The sequence below is a fragment of the Choloepus didactylus genome, chromosome 16 (assembly GCF_015220235.1).
Source record: "Choloepus didactylus isolate mChoDid1 chromosome 16, mChoDid1.pri, whole genome shotgun sequence".
Classification (NCBI taxonomy): domain Eukaryota; kingdom Metazoa; phylum Chordata; class Mammalia; order Pilosa; family Megalonychidae; genus Choloepus; species Choloepus didactylus.
In genome coordinates this window covers 48376447-48389094 of record NC_051322.1, presented here as the reverse complement: position 1 = coordinate 48389094, position 12648 = coordinate 48376447, and positions in this window count along the sequence as shown.

The window sequence follows — 12648 nt, the reverse complement described above, 5'->3', positions numbered from 1 at the left end:
GGTCCAATTGATGAATTGTTTCTTTCATGGACTGTGCATTTAGTGTCATATCTAAGAAATCATTGCCTAACCCAAGATCTTGAAGATTTTTTTTTTTCCCCTAAAAGTTTATAGTTTTTGCTCTTAATATTTAAGTCTATGAGCCATTTGGGTTAATTTTTCTGTAAGGTGTGAGCTAAGAGTCTAAGTTCATCTGTTTTCACGTGGATATCCAGTTATCCCAGTACAATTTGTTTAAAAGGCTATCCTTTCCCCAAAGAATTCACTTGGCACCTTTGTTGAAAATCGTTGACCAAAATTATATGGTTTTATTTCAGTCCTCAGTTCTTTTCCACTGACCTATATGCTTATCCTTATACGAATACCATACTGTCTTGATAACTGTAACCTTGTAAGTTTTAAAATCAAGAAGTAAGTCTTCCAACTTTGTTATTTTTCAAAATTGTTTTGGTTATTATAGGTCTTATGTATTTCCATAAAAATTTCAGGATCTACTTGTTAGTTACTGCAAATAATTGGTACACTTTAAGTTTAAGGTAGAAGCTCCTTTTAAAAAGCAACCTCCTATCATATATTTAATGGGCCTGTAATGAATGTATGTAGTTAAAAAAAAAAATCTACCATGGAATGTGATCCTGAATATAAGAAAACAGCAGTTTTCTAAACATTATGTATTGGGCTATATTGACGAAATTATTCATAGAAAATACTCTCGGGGAGCCAACACAATTACCATTTACAGGATTCTGGTTTCCTCTTGTTCTACCTAGAATCTAAGCAAGACATTGTTATTATTTCCTAGCACAAATGTATTCTTTAAAATTATTAAAAAAAAAAAAAAAATCCTGACTTTTAAAACATCAAACATATAACCCATGAAAGAAAAAGTTGATAAGTTGTACTTCATGGAAATTAAACTTTTGCTCTGTAAAAGATACTTTTAAGAGAATGAAAAGATAAGCCTTTAACTGGGAGAAAATATTTGCAAAGTACATATCTGATAAAGGAATTATATCTAAAAATATACAAAGAACTCTTAAAACTCAATAAGGAAACAACCCAATTAAAAAGTAGGCAAGATCAACATGATGATGTAAGACATCCCCTGGAACACCCTCCCCAGAGATTCAATGAAAACAACAACAACGACAACAAATTTTAGAACTCCGGAGGAAGGCTGAGACAGGAGAAAGATTCCACAAATGCTGAATTGAAGAAAGAAAAATATCAGGTAGGAAACTTCAACCCAGACCAGCCAATCCTCTTTGCTCCCTCTCACGCAATCCCACACAGTTTGGGAGGTGCCCAGAGGCAGTGGCTGGCATCCCTCCCACCAGGGACAGACTATACAAACACAGCAGTGTTAGATCCCCATGCATATCCAGACACACAAGCCCAGTCCACAGAGACCCAGGGCAGAACACAAGCCAGTGAAGAGTGCTAAATACAAAAAGGCCCCAAGGAGGAGCGTCCAGAATCTAGGATTCAAGACGGAATGACAGAACCTACTTCTTCCCCAAATGCAGTGAGTAGCCAGGCAGAAATGGTTTGATTCAACTGTTCGAGGACAGGGGAAGAAAACACTACACCCAGGGAAGTGTGGGATGAAGACAGAAACCATGGTCAGAGACTGTAATTCTGCCTGTGGCTCTTGACACCCATCCCTCACCCTTAAGGAAAGCAATACTGAGCATCCTGGTACCTGCTTGGGGGACAGCCGTGGGCTGGGACTGCTGTGGGATGATGCAGTCCAACACTGAGCCAGATATTGACCTGGCAAAGTGAGAACATAGGATTCTATAGTTTCAGCCCCTCCAAGTCAGATGGTGGGGTACCATGGTTTCAACAGCTCCAGTGGTGAAATAGATAGTCAAATATTACCATCTGCTGGGCAGGCCAGGAAGTTCAAGGAAAAAGGGCTTTGGGGAGTCTTTCCAGACTCTATCCCAGGGCCCACTGGAGCTGGGCTACATCTCCTGAATGGTGCCCAGCCCTGTTTCGGCTTGGAAAAACTGATGATCCAACTGTCAAAGGAGTGCCTAGATATACAGAACCAAGAAAAAAAAAATCCTAGAGAAGAGAAAGAAACCAACATTCAGAATAAATGCATCAAGATAATCAGATGACCAGGTATAAGCAAAATCACAAGAATGAAGAAAGATATGGTTCAAACAAAGGAATTAAGAAGTCAAAGATGACAAAAAATTTGGAACTGATCAAAGATCTTCAAACAAATTTCCTAAACAAATTCAACAAGATGGCTAAAGAGACAAAGGACATTAAAAAGACACTAGGTGAGAAATAGAAGAATTTGAAAGAATACACAGAAAACTATCAGATCTTACAGAAATGAAAGACATTGTAGATGAAATTAAAAATATACTGGAGACACAAAACAGCAGATTTAAAGAGGCAGAAGAAAGGACAAAGAGCTAGAAGACAAATTCAACCAACGAATAAATGGAGAAAACAATGAAAAACTTTGAGCAGGGTCTCAGGGAAATGATGGGCAACTTGAAGTGCAGAAACATACGCATCATAGGTGTTCCACAAAGAGAAGAGAAGGGAAAAGGGCTAGAAGAATATTTGAGGAAATAATGGTGGAAAACTTCCCAATCCCTATAAAAGATATAAATATGCTAAACAAAGAAGGCCAACATACTCAAAACAGAATAAATCTGAATAGGCACACTCCAAGGTACATACATATCAGACTGTAAAATGCCAAAGAGAAGAAAAGAATACTGAAAGCAGCAAGAGAAAAGTGATTCACCACATACAAGGGAAGCCAGGTAAGATAAAGGGCTGATTTCTCATCAGATACCATGGAGGTGGGAAGGCAGTGATATGCTATATTTAAGATAATGAAAGAGAAAAATTGCCAGCAAAGAATTCTTTATCCAGCAAAGCTTTCCTTCAAAAATGAGGATGAATTTAAAATATTCACAGATAAACAGAAGCTGAGAGAGTTCTTTAACAAGAGACCTGCCCTATAGGAAATACTAAAGGGAGTACTTCTGGCTGGAAAAAAAAAAAGACAAGACTTGGAGGAGAGTATAGAAATGAAGATTATCAGTAAGAGTAACTAAAAGGACAAAAAGAAAAAATAGGTCTGGCAAATAAAAGGCAAAGGATAAAATGGTTGAAGTAAAGACTGCTTTTACAAGTAATAACTGTTAATGGATTAAACTCTTCAATCAAAAGACACAGATTGGCATACTGGCTAAAAAAAAAATATGATCCATCTATATATGCTGTTCTCAAGAGATTCATTTTAGACTCAAACAAATAGGTTGAAAGTGAAAGGATGGAAAAATATACTCCACACAAGCAGTAACAACAACAAAAAGCTGCACTACCTAAACTAATATCAGATAAAACAGACTTTAAATGCAATAAGTTATACGATACAAAGGACACTATAAATATATATAAAAATACAATTCACCAAGAAGAAATAATCATAAATATTTATGTACCTAATAAAAGTTCTCCAGAGTACATGAGGCAAACACTGGCAAAATGGAAGGAAGTAATAGATGATAGAGACTTCAACACACCATTCTCTTCAATAGATAGAATATCTAAACAGAGGATAAATAAGGAAACAGAAAACCCAAATAACATGATAAATGAACTAGGCCTAACAAACATATATAGAAATCTGCACTCCAAAACAGCCAGTTATACATTCTTCTCAAGTGTACATGGATCATTCTTCAACATACATCACATGCTGGGGCACAAAACAGGTCTTAATAAATTTAAAAAGATTGAAATTATACAAAGCACTTTCTCTGATCATAATGGATTGAAGCTGGAAATCAATAACAGCTGAAGAACTGAAAAATTCCCAAATATATGGAGGTTAAACAAGATGCTCTTAAATAATCAGTGGGTCAAATTAGAAATTGCAAGAGAAATCAGTAAATACATCAAGATGAATGAAAACGACAACATATCAAAACATACAGGAGAGGCATGACAAGATGGTGGAGTGGGGAGGTGTGGGTTTTAGTTACTCCTCTGGTGCAGTTGGTAGATAGCCAGGAACTGCTGGACACCAGAGCACAGAGGAATCTGAGTTTGGACATACTTCATACAACACTCACAAACACATGGAGCAGCTGAGATCAGCAAAATCTGTAAGTTCTCATGGCCAGGGGGCCGGTGCCCCTCCCTGTCAGGCACAATCCCCAGGGAGAAGGGGCAGTCAGTGCTGAGAACTAGGAGGGAAAACTGCAGTTGCAGCACTGATCAACAAACTCAGACTGCTGAACAAAAACTCCAACCGTAAATAAACTGAGACCAGACACTGGAGAATCTGGGAGCAGTCAGCCCAGTGGAGAGGAGATAGGGCTAGCAAAACAGCAAAAATAAGTAAATAAAAAATAAAAACAGAGGCTTCTGAGTTGGGGGTGAAGATAATACGAAGAAGGGCCAGGCTCACACAGAATCAGGCACATATGCAAATCCAGGGGCCATGGCCCTTCTCTGAAAATCTCGTTTTTTTTGGTTTCTTGATTGTTCCTTAATTGCCTCCAACTCCTTGTCTTTTTGCATTTCAGTAGCCCATCAGAACTGCAAGGACGGAATTAAAGGGCTTTTCTTTAAATAGTCTATACTGGGCCCTTCTTTTTCTTTTTCTTTATGCTTCTCTTTTTTAAATAACTATTTTAAGAAACCCATTACAGAAAGCCTCAAAGACTTGCTATTTGGACCCAGGCAAAAGCAGAGCTGAGAGAGCTCTGGGAGACAAAGCAATAAGTCTAGTGGCAGAGAAAATTCACTAAAGATCATAACTTCCCAAGAAAAGGGGGACATGGCCCAGCTCCAGTGGCAGCCCTCCTTTAGGGAACTCAGACCCCAGGGGCTGAAATTCAGAAAACGGCTCCAGTCAGCCATGCACCTGATAGGGTCAGGGTCACCAGGAGAACTAAAGGCTCCATACCTCCTCACACTGGTGGGGGAGCTGCGGGTTGGCAAGCACCACCTGCTGGATAGCACAAAAAGGCACAGAGTCTAAAGGCCTTACAGGAGGGTCTCATTCTCAAGGAAACTCCATACCCTCCTCCTGAGACCTGGGCCTCTCTGGGTTGGGAAAACCTGACTGGGGTGGACCATATCTGAGGAGACCCCACACAAAAAGGCTACACAGAGACAGGGCAAGAAACAGAAAAACAAGAGATGAAAACCTCTGGTCAACTAAATAGAATCTAAATTAGAGGTCTAGAATGAACAGAACTGAACACCAAAGGCTAGAGAAAAAAGCCAACCAACAAGAAAACTGTGCTGGTTTGAATGTACTATGTTCCCCAGAAAAAGCCATATTCCTTGATGCTGCCTTGTGGGGCAGACGTTTTGGTGCTGATTAGATTTGCATGGAAATGCGCCCCACATAACTGTAGGTGATAACTCTGATGAGATATTTCCATGGAGGCGTGACCCCACCCATTCAGGGTGGGCCTTGATCAGTGGAGCCATATAAATGAGCTGAAGGGCAGAGGGAACTCAGTGCAGCTGTGAGTGAGTGACGTTCTGAAGAGGAGCTACAGCCAAGAGGGACACTTTGAAGAATGCACAGCAACTGAGAGAGGAGCTGCAGATGATGGGACAGTTTGAAGACAGCAGTTGAAAGCAGACTTTTGCTCTGGAGAAGCTGTGAGAGGAAAAACGCCCCAAGAGCAACTAAGAGTGACATTTTTGAGGAACTGCAGCCTAGAGAGGAACGTCCTGGAAGAAAGCCATTTTGAAACCAGAACTTTGGAGCAGATGCCAGCCACGTGACTTGCCAGCTAACAGAGGTTTTCCGGATGCCATTGGCCATCCTCCAGTGAAGGTACCCGGCTGCTGATGTGTTACCTTGGACACTTTATGGCCTTAAGACTGTAACTGTGCAACCAAATAAACCCCTTTTATAAAAGTCAATCCATTTCTGGTGTTTTGCATTCTGGGAGCAGTAGCAACCTAGAACAAAAATCCTAGGCAAAAGAGTGAAAATGAGCTCCAGAATAAACTAATCAAGAAAGTCAGATGCCTAGACAGCTTAAGATAATGAGCCATACTAGGAAACACAAAAATATGGACCAATCAAGGGAACAAACAAATAGTTCAACCAAGATACAGCAGTTGAGGCAACTAATGCTAAATCAATTCAATGAACTGAAGGAAGAACTAATTAAAGATGTTCAAACAAATCTCCTACATCAATTCAAAAATCAAGTCAATGAACCGAGGGAAGATATGGCAAAAGAAATGAAGGATGTAAGGAAGACACTACATGACCATAAAGAAGTTGTCATGAACTTGAGAAAACAAATGACAGAACTTACGGGAATGAAGGGCACAATGGAGGAGATGAAAAAGACAATGGAGGGATACAACAGTAGGTTTGAACAGGCAGAAGAAAGTATCAGTGATTTGGAAGACCAACATTTGAATTCATACACAAAAAAGAACAGATGGTGAAAAGAATGAAAAAATACAAAGCAGGGTCTTAGAGAGCTGAGTGACAATATGAAGCACACAAATATACGTGTTCTGGGTATCCCAGAGGGAGAAGAGAGGGGAAAAGGGTCAGAAAGAATAATAAAAGAAATGATCACTGAAAATTTCCCAACTTTTATGGAAGAGAAAATTACAGATTCAAGAAGTACAGCACACCCCAAACAGAATAGACCCCAATAGACCTACTCCAAGACACTTACTGATCAGATTGTCCAATGTCAAACACAAAGAGAGAATTCTGACAGCAAGAGAAAAGCAATCCATCACATAAAAGGGAAGTTTGATAAGACTATGTACAGATTTCTCCTCAAAAACCATGGAGGTGAGAAGACAGTGGTACAATATACTTAAAGATACTGAAAGAGAAGAACTGCCAGCCAAGAATTCTATATCTGGCAAAACTGTCCTTCAAAAATGAGGGAGGGATTAAAATATTTCCAGACAAATAGACACAGAGAGTTGGTGAATAAGAGACCAGTGCTACAGGAAATAAAAGGGAGTGCTACAGGCTGATAGGAAAAGACAGGAGAGAGAGGTTTGGAGAAGAGTGTAGAAATGAAGTTTATCAGGAAGAGTAAAAGGAGAGAGAGGAAAAAATAAGACATGACATATAAAATCCAAAAGACAAAATGGCAGAAGAAATTACTGCCCTTACAGTAACAACAATAAATGTTAATGGATTAAACTCCCCAATAAAAAGACACAGACTGGAAAAGGATAAAAAAAAACAGGACCCATGTATATGCTATCTACAAGAAACTCACTTTAGACACAAGGACAATAATAGGCTGAAAGTGAAAGGTCAGAAAAAGATATTTCATGCAAACAGCAACCAGAAAAAAGTGGGAGCAGCTATATTAATATCAGACAAATTAGACTTCAAAAGTAAACAATTAAAAGAGACAAGGACACTATATTAATAAAAGGATCAGTTCATCAAGAAAACATAACAATCATAAATATTTATGCATCAAGCCAGGGTGCCCCAAAATTCATGAGGCAAATACTGAGAATATTGAAAGAAGTAGATAACTGTACAGTAATAGTTGGAGATTTCAATACACTGCTCTCATCAATGCATAGAACATCTATACAGAGGATTAATAAGGAAACAGAGATGTTGAATTGTATGATAAATGAACTAGACTTGATAGACATTTATAGAACACTACACCCCACAAAGTCAGATATACATTTTTCTCAAGTGCTCATGGAACATTCTCGAGGATAGATCACACGTTGGGTCACAAAGCAAGTCTCAACTAGTTTTAAAATATTGATATTATAAAAAATACTATCTCACATCATAATGGAAAGAAGTTGGAAATAAATAACAGGCAGAAGATTGTAAAATTCAAATATATGGAGACTAAACAACACACTCCTAGAAAACCAGTGGGGAAAGGAAGAAATTACAAGAGAAATTAGTAAATATCCTGAGGCAAATGACAATGAAAATGCAACATATTAAAACTTATGGGATGCAGCAAAGGCATGCTGAGAGGGAAATTTATTGCCCTACATGACTATATTAAAAGAGAAGAGAGAGCAAAAATTCAGGAATTAACTGTCCACCTGGAGGAACTAGAGAAAGAAAAGCAAACTAATCCCAAAGTAAACAGAAGAAAAGAAATAACAAAGATTAGAGCAGAAATAAATGAAACTGGGAACATGAAAACAGTAGAGAGAATCAATGAAACCAGAAGCTGGTTCTTAGAGAAAAAAAACAAAAAGAATCAACAAAATTGATGAACCCCTAGGTAGGCTAACAACAACAACAACAAAAAAGAGTGGATGCAAATAAATACAATCAGAAATGGGAAAGGAAACATTACTGACCAAGAAGAAATAGATGACCTCAACAAACCAATCACAATAAAGAGATTGAGTCAGTCATCAAAAAGCTCCCAAAAAAGGAAAAGCTCAGGACCAGATGGCTTCACATGTGAAGTCTACCAAGCATTCAAAACAGAATACCAATCTTGCAAACACTCTTCAAAAAAATTGAAGAGGCGGGAAAGCTACCTATGATGGTTGGGTTCATGTGTCAACTTGGTCAGTTAATGGTACTCAGGTGTCTGGTCAAACAAACACTGGCCTAACCATTACTGCAAGGACATTTGTGGCTGGTTATAAACCAGAAGGCTGGTTTATTAAATCAGTCAATTGGCTGAAGCTGTGACTGATTACATCCACAAAGGGCAAATTTTCCACAATGAGAGACTGTGGTCAGCTGGATTCAATCCAATCAGTTGAAGACTTTTAAGCAAGACAGAGAACCTTCACTTCACTTCTTCAACTGACCAGCAAAGCATTTCCTGAGGAGTTCATCAAAGTTGCCAGTTCATTGCCTGAAGAGTTCAGCGAACATCCTCATTGGAGTTGCCAGTCTTCTGCCTGCCCTATGGAATTTGGACTCGCACATACCCACAGTTGCATGACACACTTTTTTTTCTTTTACTTTTAATTTTGAAATAAATTCAAACTTACAGGACAGTTGCAAAAATAATACAAACTCCATATACAGAACTCCAGCCTACCTCAACCCCCCCTCCACCGATAGCCAGATCTATCAACTTTAATATTTTGTCACTTTATCATTTCTTTCTTTCCCTCCCTCCCTATCATCCATCATCTATTGCTTTGTCTTCTGAACATATGAGAGCAAGTTGCACACAGTGTTGAACAAATAATATAATTCACATATACATTTTCTATGAACAAGAATATTTATTTATGTAATCACATTAAATATAGTTAAGAAATTCAAGAAATTTAATATTGATATAAAGATTACATTCCATATTTCATTTTTTTTTATGTCCCAATTGTGTCCTTTTGAACCTTTTCTCCTCTATTCTTAGATCTCATCCAGGATCATCTATGACATTTATTTGTAATTATCTATTTAGACTGTCTTTTTTTTCAATTGTGGAAACATATATACAGCCTAAATCTTCCCATTCCAACCCCTCCCAAGCATTCCATTTATGGGATTAATCACATTCACAATGTTGCAATGCCATCAACTTCCCACCATCCATTACTAGAAATTTCCCTTCACCCCAAACAGAAACCCTACACTCATTTCTTATTAACTCCCCATTGCCCCTTCCCCCTCTTCTCATAACCCATACTCTACTTTATATCTCTATGATCATATTCTCTGCTACTTTCTTTGCGCTTACCATGGGCTTAAATTTAACATCCTAAATCTATAACAATCTTGTTTTCTTTGATACCAACTTAACTTCAATAGGACACAAACTATGTTCCTATACTCCTCCATTCCGCCACCTTTATGTAGTTCTTGTCAAAAATTACATATTTTACATTGAGTCCAGAACCACTGATTTGTCATTACACTTTATGTATTTTAGATCCTGTAGGAAGAAAATTGTGGAGCTACAAATCAAAAATATAGTAGTATTGGTATTTATATTTACCATGTGATCTTTACTGGAAATATTTATTTCTTTATGTGGTTTCAGTGAATTGTTAAGAGTCCCTTCCTTTCAGCCTGCACAATTCCCTTTAGCATGTCTTATGGGACTGATGTACTGGTGAGGAAGTCCCTCAGCTTTTGATTATCTGGGAATGTTTTCATCTCCCCCTCATTTTTAACCTCCAGGTGTTCGTGAATTTTCTAAGTCTCTGATAGTTATTGACTTCTAATTGTATTCCACTGTGGTCAGAGAATGTGCTTTGAATAATTTCATTTTTTTAAAATTTATTGAGGCTTGTTTTATGTTCCAGCCTATGGTCTATTCTGGAGAAAGTTCTGTGATCACTAGAGAAGAATGTATCCTGGTGACTTGGGATGTGATGTTCTATATATGTCTGTTAAATCAAATTCATTTATCAGATTGTTTAGGTTTTCAATTTCCTTATTGGTCTTCTGTCTGGTTGATCTATCTATAGGAGAGAGTGATGTGTTGAAGTCTCCCACAATTACTGTGGAAACATCCACTGCATCCTTTAGTTTTGCCAGTGTTTGTCTCATGTATTTTGTGGCACCATGATTGGGTGCATAAACGTTTATGATTGTTATTTCTTATTGTTGAATTGTCCCTTTTATTAGTCTGTAGTGGCCTTCTTTGACTCTCATAACATCCTTGCATTTAAAGTCTATTTTATCTGAGATTAATATTGCTACTCTACCTTTCTTTTTGCTGTAGCTTGCAGGAACTATTTTTTCCATCCTTTCACTTTCAATTTCTTTGTGTCCCTATGTCTACAATGAGTCCCTTGCATGCAACATGTGGATGGTTCATATTTTTTGATCCATTCTGCCAATCTATATCTTTTAATTAGGAAGTTAATCCATTTACATTCAACGTTATTACTGTGAGGGCATTTCTTGAATCAGCCATCCTATCCTTCAGTTTATGTTTGTCAGATATATTTTTCCCTCTCTTATTGTCCTTTAATGAACCAATATTGAATCTCTTTAGTACTGAACCTGTCTCCATCTCTCTCTCTCCTTTCTGTTTCTCTGTCAGTAGGACTCCCTTTAGTATCTGAAGTAGGGCAGGTCTTTTATTAGCAAAATCTCTCAGCATTTGTTTGTCTGTGAAAAATTTAAGCTCTCCCTCAAATTTGAAGGAGAGCTTTGCTGGATAAAGTATTCTTGGTTGGAAATTTTTCTCTCTCAGAATTTTAAATATGTCATGCCACTGCCTTCTCGCTTCCATCGTGGCCGCTGAGTAGTAACTACTTAGTCTTATGTTGTTTCCTTTGTATGTGGTGAATTGCTTTTCTCTTGCTGCTTTCAGAACTTGCTCTGTCTCTTCCATATTTGATAGTCTGATCAGAATATGTCTCAGAGTGGGTTTATTTGGTTTTATTCCATCTGGAGTTTGCTGGGCATTTATGCTTTGTGTATTTACATTGTGTAGAAGGTTTGGAAAGTTTTCCCCAACAATTTCTTTGAATACTCTTTCTAGACCTTTACCCTTCTCTTCCCCTTCTGGGACACCAATGAGTCTTATATTTGGATGTTTTATTTTATCTCTCATATCCCTGAGGTCCATTTCAATTTTTTTCCCCATTCTTTCTTCTGTTCTTTCATTTTCCATTCTGTGGTCCTCAAGGTCACTGATTCATTGTTCAGCTTCCTCTAGTCTTGTACTATGAGTATCCAGAATCTTTTTAATTTGGTCAACAGTTTCTTTTATTTCCATAAGATCATCTATTTTTTTAATTTACTCTTGCAATTTCTTCTTTATGCTCTTCTAGGGTCTTCTTCATGTCCTTCATATCTTGTGCCATGCTCTTCTTCATGTCCTTTATATCCTGTGCCATGCTCTCATTGTTTGTCTTTAGTTCTTTGATTAATTGCTCCAAGTACTGTGTCTCTTCTGATCTTTTGATTTGGGTGTTTGGGTTTGGGTTATCCATATCATCTGGTTTTTTCACGTTTTAAAATTTTCTCTTGTTTTTGGGCTCTTGGCATTTGCTTTACTTGATAGGGTTCTTTTAGAATATGTAGAATTATTCAAAGACTAATCTCTAATTTGTGAGATCTACAGCTTGGTGGCGTACACTTTCTCTAACCAGCAGATGGCGTCCGCAAGTCACCTATTCCTCTCAAGTCAGTTCTCACCAACTTTGTCTTTGTGGTGTGTGGGGGTCTGATTCTTGTGGGGTCCAATTGGTGCACCAAGTTTGGGTGTGTTGTTGGTGCTGTCTGCCCTGAATGTGGGGTGAGTGTCTGAGTGGTTAGGGAGGGAAGGCAGCTTTAATAATCAAACCTCCCAGGTGTTCCTGGAGATTTAAGGCTGTTGCAAGAGTCTAAAACTTCATTTCAGTCTCACCACAGATTGTCTCTGTTGCTGACCCACAAGTCCTTGGTATTGGCGTATGGTCCCTGGAAAATCCGAGTGGGTCCCTCTTTCAAGCCGTGCCCTCCTGAGGCCTCTGCTGAGGGAAGGCTGTGCTACATCACAAGTGCGCACCATCCCTCAAGAGAAGTTTTGGGCCGCCAGGCCATGTAGGTGTGTCCCCAGCCTGCTGTAAGGATGGCTGAATGGGGCGTGTTAACATCCCCCTTTTCGCACAGCTCCGCCTTCCCAGCTCTGGGACAATTAGCTGTGGGTGCGCGAAAGGCTATTGTCCACGCCCGATATTATGGCGTGTGTG